This window comes from Petromyzon marinus, chromosome 44 (assembly GCF_048934315.1).
Source record: "Petromyzon marinus isolate PM22_M1 ecotype Great Lakes invasive population chromosome 44, UKy_Petmar_22M1.pri1.0, whole genome shotgun sequence".
Classification (NCBI taxonomy): Eukaryota; Metazoa; Chordata; class Hyperoartia; order Petromyzontiformes; family Petromyzontidae; genus Petromyzon; species Petromyzon marinus.
The window spans coordinates 3,479,313-3,493,108 of record NC_133710.1 but is presented as its reverse complement, the minus strand read 5'-3'; the positions used below and the strand labels follow the sequence as shown (position 1 = coordinate 3,493,108).

At 56.3% G+C, this 13,796-nt stretch overlaps 1 protein-coding gene across 1 annotated transcript in view; it reads right to left on the bottom strand.

The window, feature by feature from the left end:
* LOC116951928 (tyrosine-protein kinase JAK2-like) overlaps window positions 1-13,796 on the bottom strand; it is a 105,675-nt gene that overhangs the window by 72,897 nt on the left and 18,982 nt on the right. The gene's annotated exons all lie outside the window — the stretch shown is intronic.

Below are 13,796 nucleotides of genomic sequence, written 5' to 3'. Positions count from 1 at the left end.
GACAGTCTGTGGACTAACATGTGTGTCCGGGTGGCAGGAGTCGATTTGCGCCGAGACCGGGTGCCGGTGTTGCTGCGCTGAACTTTATCGCGAGAAGCTGCTGCACGGTTCCGATAACGGACCCTCGTGCCGACTTGAGAAACACGTCCAGGCGTGGCCGACGGTCGGTGGGTGACCCCATTTGGGCGAGCGATTTGGTCATCGGGCCATAGAATTAAGCCGTGCCACAGACATGCATCGAGACCGCGGCACTTGCGTAGACTTGCACAACGGGGATGTTTTTTATTTATTAGAATGGTAAAGAATGGCCACGGGAGGTGGGGCGTGGCTTTTAGCGGTTAACGCAAAACCACGCCGTGACCCTGACTACGAGCGAACTCCATTTCCGGGGCACGGCCAACCTCATTATCGTCCATATCGGCTGCGACAGGAGGTCACGTCCATATCGGTTGCGACGGGAGGTCACGTCCATATCGATCACACGTCGTGTTCGAAAGCCTTTTGCCGCGCGTGCGGCGGCGTGGCCTGACCCCGGCTTCGGCCGGGGTCGGAGGTCGTGGATTCTCGGCGACGGACAGCGCGTTCCCCCCCCCCACCCCCGTCCAAGACCAATCCGCCAGACCACGGTCAACAGTGGTCGGCGTGGACGACCGTCGTCCTTCCTGGCGAGCGACCGCCCGCCAAGCACCGTCGCGTGCCACGTGACGGAAACCTCTCGCGCGCTTCTAAAACTATTAAACTAGAAAAAATTATTTTACCTTACCAGGTAAGGTCCACTTGGGCGATGTGGCTCTGTTTCTGAAGCGACCTGGCTATCACAAACGACAGCTCGGCGAGGTGGCAATGTGTGGCGGCAGCCAAATGTTCTTGAGCGCGCGACGTTCATTCTAAATGTGGAGGGGAAAAACCGGAGGCCCCGGAGAAAAATCCGCACGATCCTCGGGGAGGGAGAGAGGGTTGGGATTGAACCCACCACCTCCTGTATACCAGGCCAGGCGGATAACGTCTCGCCAGCAGGGCATCCAACCGGCTCGTCGTAATCGTCTGCCCACCCGTGTCCTCACCCACTCGCTCGCCCTGACCTACGACCTTGGCCACATCAGCGGTTTCTACGGTGCAACAAAAGAGCCGCACGTGGACGGCTCGGTCTCTCACCGCACCACCGCCCACCATCCCCCACCGCCGTCATCATCATCGGCATGATGTTTGCTTTTATAAAGCATGTTGCAGCATTTGCCATTGCTCGCAAACGCCACTGCTAGAGGGAACTGTATGTAGAAGCCCTCCCAGACGAGGTCATCGGGGTGTCTGTTCTTCCACGCTGGACGGAGAGACGTCGTGGAAGAGGAGGGAGTACCCCTCACTTCACCCACACCATACGCGTCCTGCCCATCGTGGACTAACTGTGGTGAACCCATTTCTACCGCTGGCTGGACAGAGGTGGTAGAGTCGCGGGGGGAGTGGGGGGGTGGTGCAATAAACTCGTTCACGATAACAACGACGATCATGCGATTTATTCGCCCGGCAAAGCCTCACCGCCGAGTCTCAGGGAATCTCTGTCGAGGCGGATCCTGCACCGGGATGTTTTGCTCACCTCCTTTGTAACAGTCCACGGAAGCAGACATCAGAGAACTACTTCCAAGGTGGGGTTTTGCTTTACAACGGTGAACACCAAATGTGAAAATGCACCAAAAAGAATCTCTGTAAAATTAAGGCCGTTAGAGCAACACAGTTGGCACACAAATGAAACGGTGCACAAATGTGCTGTGTAACGATTCTAAAGTTGTACATGAGATGAAAAGTGGTTGAGATAAAGGGTGGTGGTTATTATTAACAGTGGTGGTGTATTCTTAGCTCTTTCGGTAAAGTCATGTTTTATATATATTTTAATATTTCAGTGTTTCCCTTCAACGTGACTTTACCGAAAGAGCTAAGAATATGAATTACTGCAGTCACGAAAGCTTTAAATCAAAATTTAGTGGTGGTGTAGTTATGGTGTGACCGGAAAACAGGTGGGAGTGGTTAAGGAGGGGTTGGAGTAGTGATAGGGGTAATGATAGTGGTTATAGTAGTGATAGGGGTAAGGGGAATGCTAAAAGTTGGGGTAGGCCTGGTCGTAGCTGGGCGACGGGGGCAGGGAGTAGCAGTTAGGGGTAGTGAAAGGGGTTGGGGTAGTGAATGGGATAGGGGTTAGTGATAGGAGTAGGGGTAGGCCTGGTCGTAGCTGGGGGGTGAGGTTTAGGGAGCAGCAGTAGCATGATGGGCGTGGACAAAAGAGATGGGGGTTGCTTAAAGGGAAGGAACGGAAGCAGGTTGAGGTGATGACGATTGTTTTGCGTGCTGCAGCGGGGAGTTTGATATCAGCGAAGGGAAGCACGAAGGAAAAGGGACCGAGAGAGCGTGACTGGGCGCAGGGCGAGGGAGGCACAGAGAGGGACAGTAGAGAGATTGTGAGCGGCGAGGGGGCGGGATGGAACCGAGTAAGAGATGAAAGCAGCAAGAACGGGGGGAAGAAAATAGCAAGATAAGGTGGAGGGATTTATCGAGTGAGAAATGTCAACAACAGACGGCGACAGTAGACGGGGAGCCGGTGGAGGAGAGCCGAAGTGTGGGAATTGAGGTCAACATAATCCGGGCTGGTGTGTGCTGCGTCTTTTTGGCGAAATAATGTTTGCCAACGAACGTTAGCCGTGAAATGATCGCCTCGCACTCCCACAGCCTCACACAGAACCGCCGGCGCTGCCAGTGGCCGCAAGCAAAGCCATATCCGCGGAAAAAAATATTTCGTCTTATTTTAAATGTCAATAATAATCTTATCATATCTAATCCATGTCACGAGCCAATTAATAAAAAAAAGCCAATTAATCTCTCTCATCCATATCTTGTCTGCATATAATCTCTCATCGAACCCCACGTTTTGTCTCTCGTCTCTCTCATCGCACGACGTCTCGGTCTCATCCGCATCTCACTTCTTTCCACTCACTGCATCTACCACTCTCTCACCTCCGCTGCATCTCCATCTCCCGTTCAGATCTCTTCTGCGACTCGGCCCGTCGTCCCTCCCGAGGGCGACGGAATGAGCACCACTTCGGGTGGGAGGTCAACAGCGGGTTTTGTTCTACGGACAGACTCGCCCCTGCCACGGCAACGTGGATATTCCATCGCTGGCTCTGCGAGGGTGCGCACACGTGAGATGAGCACCAATTCCTCAATGCTCATCCGAGCAGCAGGAAATCACCGACTAGATCTGCCAGATGGCCACACGGCCCCGCGCCCCACCCACCCCTCGCTCCGCCACCACCGCCAGCCACTTGTGGACACCGCACACTCAAACGTTGCGGCGGGCTGCCCGTCGCCACTTATCGTCACCGTCATCATCACCGTCACCATCGTCGTCGTCCGCCGATCACACTCGCTGCCATCCCACGGGGCCGCTCTGGTTCGGCGCGGCGAGCAATATCGTCACCGCCAACTGGACGGTGCGGCACAGTGAACACGCGCGTCCGTCCCCTTGGAAAGCCAAGGTGCGCTTGGACGAACGCGCCGAGCGTTGCTATTTGCGAGCTGCGCGCGCGCGCCGCTGCCAACGCGGCGTCAGCAGCGGGCGGCATCGCCAAGCGTTTTTTATTTTTCTTTTACACGGGTTTCCCGACCGATGTTCAGATGACCGTTTTTTTTTTTTGGGAATCGGTCGTCGTTTCTGAAAAAGTCATCAAATCGAGAATGAAGGTGGAAGCGACGCGCGACGCTTTAACCGCCTCTTCTGGTTTCAAGCCACGCTCTCTGCGATGCCCCCTCGAGTTGTCGCGGTTGAAGCGCCACGCGCGCTCACGATGCGTTTTGTTTCGTGCGTCGTGAAGCTTCAGTGCCGTTTGAACCCGGCTGAACGATCAGACCGCAGCGTGGCGAGCGCCACTCTATAAATGACTCGGCAGAAGCAGGGGCGGCCGAGTAGCCGACTGGCCAACTGAACGACCGACTGACCGACCGACTCACCGGTCAACCGGACCGCCGGGCACTTGGCCGTGGGGGCACAACGAGCAAGCGGCGCTCTCCCCACCGACGCGGGGTTAAAATAAATTAAACTTGCGGGGGCGCCGGATCGGGAGCGGCGTTGCTGTGGGGTTGCTCGACATTTCGAACTGTGCGGTGCACTGCTCGCTCGCCCATGGATTCCTATCGGGTTTTATTTCGTGCGGCCAATCTCAAATCGATCGCGCAAAAACGAAAAAAATAACGAATCAGGAATAACCGGACTGTTTCGGCTTTCAACAGGCGCCATAAACGCAATTTTAAGAACACGGCGAGACCTCACCTAAAACCGTTTCTGGTCCCCCCCCCCCCACCGTTTTCGCCGCTGCCACATGGGTGTGGGCGGCCTGGGCGACGCGGTGGGCTGGCGAGCGAGCGAGCGAACGGACGATGCGGGGAGGGGCATCCGTGACCTACGGGGGCACGCGACCGCCGCCGGTGGCCGTGAGGCCGTGGGGAGCGGCCCGCGGGAACTGTCGCGGACGCTCTGCTCCTCAAAAAGTGACCCTCCCGGAGGGCGCACAGCGTCGCGAGAACATTGAGGCGGCATGACGGCGGCTCCGAAAACCGCCGCTCTGCAACACCGCACACGTGCGCGCGTTGCCGAAGGACAGAACAGACGTTGGAGCATAGTGCAGCACAACAGCGGATTGTGCCGCCAATGCCCGCGTAGCCCCACGAGACGCAGCGTCCGCTCGTGCTCGTGCGATTTCACAACGATGCCAGCCGCTGCCGACTTCGGCCGTGAGCCGGGAATCGAACTTGGCCCTTGGCATCCGTAGCGCAGTGCGCCGACCGGTGCGCCACTGCTCCGCCCGAGTGTACAGCACGACACACGCGGATGGGAAGGATTCTTACGCGCCGCTCGATTCCACATGCGTACCATTAATCCCAACATCGACGTGACGAACATGTGCCTGTAAAGGCCCATTGTCCCCAAACGTTGCCTATTGCATGTTTCCTTTTCATGGCACACAGCGTTACTGACACGGAACGCGCCGTGTTGTTCGTGTTATCTGTGCGTGTGGACCACCGCCAACGCAGCAAAAGCATCATCAAAATAACTGAATGATGCATCGATTCATCGTTCAAATATTTGGTGATAATGCTGCTTCTACAGCATCGATGAATCATCCCAACTCTGGTTTTGCTCAGGCAGCACTGCACCTTCCCCAGCCTCTCCTGTCACGTCCCCCCCCCCGTCACTAGACCACCCCCATATCGTCAGTATTCGCAAGCCTCTCGTAAAGCCACGCTGTAAAGCAATCTAAAAGACCATTCAAATGTGACTTTGGTTGTTGCGATCCTAAGTAAATTACGTGTTGGCCATTGAACGCGTGTGTGAGCGCGCCTGCGTAAGGAGCCAATGAGTGGCTTGCACGAAGTGCTTTGGCCCCTTGACACTCGAAGAGCCTTGACCCAGGGTGCACATTTTCAAGTTGTACCCAACTGGGCACACCCCAAAACTAAATAGAAAAGTATCGCCCCTCCACCGTGTGTAGCCTTACAGACCCCCTGGAGCGAGCGCTGTTTGCAAGCACCTATTAAGGCCGCACGAGAGGCGCGGTGAGCCCAATCCCAGCGCCTGGTCACCTATTTATGTCCCCCGGGTAGTGCCAGGCCAGGTGCACTCGGGAGTACAAAACACAAAGATTTTATATCGTGCACACACCAAGTACACACGCACACAAAGACAAAGACCGCATCACCCCGCATATCCCCAACAGACTGTTGGGGCAAGTGCCGTTAGCGAGCGCCTGTGGAGGCCGACACGGCACGCGAGGGTGTGGCCAACACCACGCCCGGCCGCCTTTGTCTCCCCAGCGGAAGTCTTTACGCACCGCAGCCTGTTATTTGAGGCCGAGCCGACCGAGGGGAGGCCCAGGCCCGGCTCAGACAATCGTCGCCGGTGTTTGGCCGCGAGCGCGAATCGAACTCGGGCCGCCGGGCTCGTAGGCGCAGCGTGCTAAGAAGCGCTGCGCCACCGCTCCCCACACGCACTCGCATGCCCCACACACCCGCATGCCCCACACACTCGCATGCCCCACACACCCGCATGCAACGACCCCAATGGCGCTGCTCCCTGGGTGCACCATGTGCATGCGCCCTTGCCTCTGCGCACCGTGGCACTTATCTCCGAGTGCACCGTACAGCTGTGCCGAATATAGCACTATTGGCTACGTAGGGTGAGAAAGAGGTTCACAACGCGCATACGTACGGGGATGCGTGGGTCCACGTGTACATTTACATTGGTATTTGGGTGCACTCTGTAGTTCTGCACCCCCCCCCCCCCCCCCGCTCTGTACGCGTCATCCCTTTGTGCACAACACAAGTGTGCCCTTCTCGATGTAAATGCATAACCCGCATTTGCGTGCACTAATGTAAAAATGTGCCCTCCTCCTGTGTAAAATGTCAACGTGCGTAATCCGCAGTGTTCTGTTACTATCGCCGAAGATAAGCAGGTGAGAGGCCGCTTAGCGGGCGACTGGATGGGCGACTGCGATGTTGTTCATGGGTCATTAAGAGGCCGAGGGGCAGCCCGGTCGCACAACAGAAGGGCAGTGCAGCAAAGCCTATTGCTGTTACCGGTCTTGTATGCTGCCGTGTAGATGCGGCACCCCACCTTCAACAACCCACACTGACCGCTTAATTATGGTCAAACAACCCCCTCGGTCGACATGGGGGGGTGGCGGGACAGGCCACTTGCTATCCAGCAGTGGATTGAGAAGGGGCTGCACGTGTGCCCGCTTCAATGGGTGCACTATGTAAATGTGCCCTTGTCAATGGTAGCATGCACCGTGCCAATGTTACCTCCTGGCACGCGCCCCTCTCCATGGGTACACTTTGTAAAGACATCTCTTGGACGCAAATGTTCCCCCCCTCCTCCTCCGTACTATATGGGTACAGTGTATACAAAGACAAATATCCCCCGTATAGCCTTAACATACTGTAGGGGCAAGTGCATTTAGCGAGCACCTATAAAGGCCGGAACGGTACACGAGGGGGTGGGTGGCCAGCACCACGCCCGACCGCCTTTGTCTCCCCAGTGGCGATGCTTACACACCGCACCAGGTACTCATTTTGAGGCTGAGTCGACCTAGGGGAAGCCCAGGACCGGTACAGATAATCGTCACCGGTGTTGTCCGTGAGCGGGAATCGAACTCGAGCTCGCCAGTGTATACACGCCTACCCTACCCCCACACACCCCACCTGCAGCAGGAGGAGACCTGCAGCTGGCCTGAGTTCAGCAGGGAAGTGGAATGGAGAAATGAACTCTATCGGATTACTCTACTGGGAGGAGGCAAAGCCTGCAACACGTGGGCTGAGCTGTCAGCCCCTCCCTTCCCCATCCTCGCACACTTCTACATAGCCCCTCCCACTAAATTAACTAGCCCCTCCTACTCAATTAACTAGCCCCTCCCACTCAATTAACTAGCCCCTCCCACTCAATTAACTAGCCCCTCCCACTCAATTAACTAGCCCCTCCCACTCAATTAACTAGCCCCTCCCACTCAATTAACTAGCCCCTCCCACTCAATTAACTAGCCCCTCCCACTCAATTAACTAGCCCCGTCCACTCCTCACATAACCCCCGCCCAATGATCGTGTAGCCCCGCCCACAACCCACGTAGCCCCGCCTACTAGTGTAGCCCCGCCTACTAGTGTAGCCCCGCCTACTAGTGTAGCCCCGCCTACTAGTGTAGCCCCGCCTACTAGTGTAGCCCCGCCTACTAGTGTAGCCCCGCCTACTAGTGTAGCCCCCGCCCACTGTCAATGTAGCCCCGCCCACTGTTTGCATAGCCCCGCCCACTGTTTGCATAGCCCCGCCCACTGTTTGCATAGCCCCGCCCACTGTTTGCATAGCCCCGCCCACTGTTTGCATAGCCCCGCCCACTGTTTGCATAGCCCCGCCCACTGTTTGCATAGCCCCGCCCACTGTTTGCATAGCCCCGCCCACTGTTTGCATAGCCCCGCCCACTGTTTGCATAGCCCCGCCCACTGTTTGCATAGCCCCGCCCACTGTTTGCATAGCCCCGCCCACTGTTTGCATAGCCCCGCCCACTGTTTGCACAGCCCCGCCCACTGTTTGCACAGCCCCGCCCACTGTTTGCACAGCCCCGCCCACTGTTTGCACAGCCCCGCCCACTGTTTGCACAGCCCCGCCCACTGTTTGCGTAGCCCAGCCCACTGTTTGCGTAGCCCAGCCCACTGTTTGCGTAGCCCAGCCCACTGTTTGCGTAGCCCAGCCCACTGTTTGCGTAGCCCGGCACACTGTTTGCGTAGCCCGGCACACTGTTTGCGTAGCCCAGCCCACTGTTTGCGTAGCCCAGCCCACTGTTTGCGTAGCCCAGCCCACTGTTTGCGTAGCCCAGCCCACTGTTTGCGTAGCCCCCGCCCGCTGCTCAGGTGAGCCCCGCCCGCTGCTCAGGTGAGCCCCGCCCGCTGCTCAGGTGAGCCCCGCCCGCTGCTCAGGTGAGCCCCGCCCGCTGCTCAGGTGAGCCCCGCCCGCTGCTCAGGTGAGCCCCGCCCGCTGCTCAGGTGAGCCCCGCCCACAGCTCAGGTAGCCCCGCCCACAGCTCAGGTATCTCCACTGACTGCCCAGCAACCGGGAAGCGACCACGAGGCAAGGGATGCGTTTTAACTTGCGATAAAATAAACTCGGGAGTTTTGCTAAATATTCCGGACGGACTTAATATAAAATAAACTATTTTAACTAGTTTTTGTTTTTATTTTATTCTACCAGGTAAGGCCCACCGAAACCACCAGGACTCTCCCGGCCAAACCAGGACATTGGGTGTCTTTTTTTGGCGAGGCTATGGGGCCGTCTTGAGTTTCCGGTATTGTGTTGAACTTCATTAATATAAAACTGTGCAGGGGACTCCTCTACTTACGAACGAGTTCCAGGGGTCTCTGTTCGTAATTCGATTATGTTCGTAGGTCCAACTTTACTCCTGTCGATTCCAAACATGTTGTACGGCGTGTACACTAAACACGAGGGATGGCTTTAAAAGTTGTATAATCTCCTGTAGACGTAGATGCCACTGGTTCTCCGTGTTGTGCAGATGTAGATGACACCACCGCCATCAATTGCGCGGCGGTTGAACTTACGGCTCTCGGTCCGAACGGGCAACTGGACATACGGACCGGGCTTGTTCGTATCTCCGAAAGTTCGTAAGTCGAATGTTCCTAAGTGGAGGAGTCCCTGTACCGCACGGGTTTGATCATTTATAGGCCCAGAGTGCCGACTCATATTTGGTCCACGGTGGAAGAGCCTGTAAGCCAGGGTGTGTAGCAGCTTTCTGGAGAGAGCGAGTGAGAGAGTTGCGGGTAAAGAGAGATGGGTGGGGGGGGGGCGATGGCGATCATTCACGGCCCTGGGTCGCAGCAGCAGCAGTAGCTGGGGAGGGGGGGGGTTCTGGGAATTTTGTGGACGGGAATGACGAGGCTGACGGCAATCCCATTCCATGGCTATCGAGCGGCCACGGGAAACCCCCCCGGAAACACCCCCCAAGAGCAACGGCGGTGTCTCCACCCACGCAGGCGGTGTCTCCCCCCACGCAGGCGGTGTCTCCCCCCACGCAGGCGGTGTCTCCCCCCACACAGGCGGTGTCTCCCCCCACGCAGGCGGTGTCTCCCCCCACGCAGGCGGTGTCTCCCCCCACACAGGCGGTGTCTCCCCCCACGCAGGCGGTGTCTCCCCCCACGCAGGCGGTGTCTCCCCCCACGCAGGCGGTGTCTCCTCCCACACAGGCGGTGTCTCCCCCCACGCAGGCGGTGTCTCCCCCCACGCAGGCGGTGTCTCCCCCCACGCAGGCGGTGTCTCCACCCACACAGGCGGTGTCTCCCCCCACGCAGGCGGTGTCTCCCCCCACGCAGGCGGTGTCTCCCCCCACGCAGGCGGTGTCTCCCCCCACGCAGGCGGTGTCTCCCCCCACGCAGGCGGTGTCTCCCCCCACGCAGGCGGTGTCTCCTCCCACACAGGCGGTGTCTCCTCCCACACAGGCGGTGTCTCCCCCCACGCAGGCGGTGTCTCCCCCCACGCAGGCGGTGTCTCCCCCCACGCAGGCGGTGTCTCCCCCCACAGGCCGTAATTACAGCCAGCGCCTCGGGTCCCGTAACTCGACCCAGCAGGTAGTTGTAGCAGCAGCAGCAGCGGCGGCGGTTGTATTAATGATAATGATGATAAAATAATATGAACCTCATGGCGGGACCCCGAATAAACGGAAGTCAAAATCGTCACTGTTTTGATTTTCGGCGACTCCGTCCCACCGCGCACAGAAACACCGCGTCCCACCTGGCGCGGATGGTTCCGTTGTCGTGTCGTGTCCAAGCGCAGCAACAACGAGGACGAATGCCGTAGTCATAAACAAAACTTTGAAACTTTGATCGGCGCATCGTGTGAACCTCTCGAAGAGGAACAGATTGCCGCGTCGTTCGCCTTCGACGGACATACGTTGACGTCGCAACGCGGTTTATGCGAGAGCCGGGAGCTTACGTGACCCCGGGGTCCCGCCATAAGGTTCAATTTGTAATCATCGTCAAAGCCAGGATCAAAGCACTGCTTGGAGAAGCCGCTTCTCCTTCGACCCCAACCCAAAGCTGCCACCATCTCTCGCGGCTCTGCGACACGCGGCAATCCATCTGGCGCCCGCCCGCCGCTCCATCGCCGCGACGGACAACTTAGGGGCCCATCCATTGAGTAAGGTTACGCAAAAATTTGTCAAAACCCCCCCACCCACCTGCGTACGTACGCCTGACGCACCCCCCCAAATCCTATAGAACGGCCGATATTTAATCCATGCAGAAACGATCAAAGATTATTAATAATATTAACGTGTTTAAGCAAACAGATAGTTCACCGCTGGCTGCATTAAAGAATTAAGTTGCGTGCCTTGGCCACTAATGTTTGCTGAGCTGCGTGATAGCTCGCAGGCAGTGGCACACAAGTGACACCTCTCTCCCACAGTCCCACTTGGCCCGGCAGTACTTGTGGTCTGACAACTGAAGAAACTAAACTGTGGTTCATTTGAAGGCCAATGTAGACAAATTAGTATCGAGGCTTCACCCCCACCCGTTTCCTGTGCGTACGTGCATTGTCAGTAGACCCCCCCCCCCCATACGCAAGCTACGCATTTGGGTTAACCCCTCTCCATTCGTACGGACTCAATGGAAGGCCCCTTCCGTCACGTTGCCCCTCTCTCCACCTCCTCCATCATTCGTCTCGACCAACCCCACCCGTGACCAGTCATCCCTTCTGCAGGCGACGTGTCCCGCCCAGAGCCCACGCGTTCGAACGTCAACAGACGTCTTCGGCAGTCCAATGACACGAATAAACAATGTACTGTAAAAAGCCATTTGTCAATCAAATCAATGCTGGGTGCAGGCCTCCACACCCTGTGGGGGTTGTCAGACCGCACTTCAACCTGCCCCTTTTGTACGATCAGAATTATCTTAGAGCAGCGCGTCAATTTACTCGATGGGTTATTTTTGAAGTTATTTTTGTCTCCAGGAGGCAAGACTATATCCCCGTACAGACGGAAACAGATGGCGATCAGTCCACTTTGCTGTACCGACTTTCTCCTGGCGAGAGCCAAGGGTGTGACGCCTTCCTAAGGCGCCGACGGGAAGGGAGTTTCGCGACATCCGTGTGTGATCCACCAACCCTCGCTGCTGTCTCCACAACAGTGCTGGGTCCGAAGGCCACGTGCATAGCCACCCCCACACTACCGTATTCTCCCCACACTACCGTAGTCTCCCCACGCTACCGTAGTCTCCCCACGCTACCGTATTCTCCCCACGCTACCGTAGTCTCCCCACGCTACCGTAGTCTCCCCACGCTACCGTAGTCTCCCCACGCTACCGTAGTCTCCCCACGCTACCGTAGTCTCCCCACACTACCGTAATCTCCCCACACTACCGTAGTCTCCCCACACTACCGTAGTCGTAGTCTCCCCACACTACCGTAGTCTCCCCACACTACTGTAGTCTCCCTACGCTACCGTAGTCTCCCCACGCTACCGTAGTCTCCCCACGCTACCGTAGTCTCCCCACACTACCGTAGTCTCCCCACACTACCGTAGTCTCCCCACACTACCGTATTCTCCCCACACTACCGTAGTCTCCCCACACTACCGTAGTCTCCCCACACTACCGTAGTCTCCCCACGCTACCGTAGTCTCCCCACCCTACCGTAGTCTCCCCACGCTACCGTATTCTCCCCACACTACCGTATTCTCCCCACACTACCGTAGTCTCCCCACGCTACCGTAGTCTCCCCACACTACCGTATTCTCGCCACACGCTACCGTATTCTCATCATTACAAGCGCACGACATTCCAAGCGCCCACTCTAGACGGTATTTCGTCAATGCATTCTTGTGTTTTTTTTCCCGGGGGGACGTCGTATCTTCCTGAAAACGCAACTTGCACTTTCTTCAAAATGACCTCCAAAGTTCGCCGTGGAGCATTTCACCCCCCTCCCGGGAGTATCGAACTCACACCGCGGAAAATACGCTCACGAAAAATAACATTGCGTTTGGGGGGGGGGGGGCAGGGATTGGGGGGCAGGCTCTGATTCACGCAGCAGTGCACCGACTACGTATGATGACGTATGATGACGTCTGATGGATGACGATGATTGCCACGGGATCGAGATGGTGGTGGTGGGTGGGTGGCTGGGTTAAGTGATTTCCCAATACCACACACCCCGCCCCCCTACGTCTCTTTCTCTCCACCATCAAGGTGGGGGCGGGGATGGTTGTCAACGCTCAACTCTCCACGGGGATTTCCCGCTGAGCGAAATCGAGAAAGGCAGCCACCTTCCTCCTCGGTCCATTTGGCCGGTTTCGCTCTGCCCCCACCGACGGCTGTTCACCGAACCCCCGTGTGCCGGTCCAAGTTCGATTCCCGCCCAAGTTCGATTCCCGCCCACGGCCTAACGAGCTATCAGTGCCAACAAAATACACGCGTGTGATACCCGGTAACTATCCAGTATGCCTATTTAATAAGTAATAAAAAATAATTTAACTTTTAAGAAAAACACGCTTTTATTAAATGTACGAATGATGGAAGAACTCCACGACTCCAGGAAGTGGCCCCGAAGCTTTCCACAACGTAAGGGGGCCGTGGTGATTTACAGCCAACGTGAGCTGACAGTGGACAATTAGACCCAAGCCAAAACATAACATTTAAAAAAGATTGTTTAAAAATATATATTATGATAGAATATAGTAGTGTCATCAGTATGACATAAGTATACCAGGTTTGCAATCGATACCACATTGGGAAGTGAGTTAAAATTGAGTTACAAGATTTGAGAATACAACGACAACAACAACAACAGCAACAACAACAGACAGAGTGAGTTAAATGAAAGCGTTTAAAAAGCTGGTCATTACGTCGCATTTTTCCCCCATTGTAATTCTAATTCAGGGTCCCATTGTGTTAAGTGCAGCCTCCACCTCGTATCGTCCGTCCACTCTATGTCCTCTCTGTTTATGTGCTAGAAGGGCCATTGCCTGAAACATCGCCAATTATACTTTTTTTAAGGCCACAGCGTTGTTGACGAATGTGTAGAGTTCTGTGTTATCTGTGTGCTACTACCAACTACGCATCAAGAGATCCGTCCCCCAGCAGGCTGACGCCAACATATCATGCCCAGTGTGCCACAAGCGTGTTCCAGGTTCATGTTGGCCTCTTCATTCATCTGCGCTCTCACCAAATCCCAGACTCATCCCAACGAAGCGTGTCAAGGTCATCGTCGA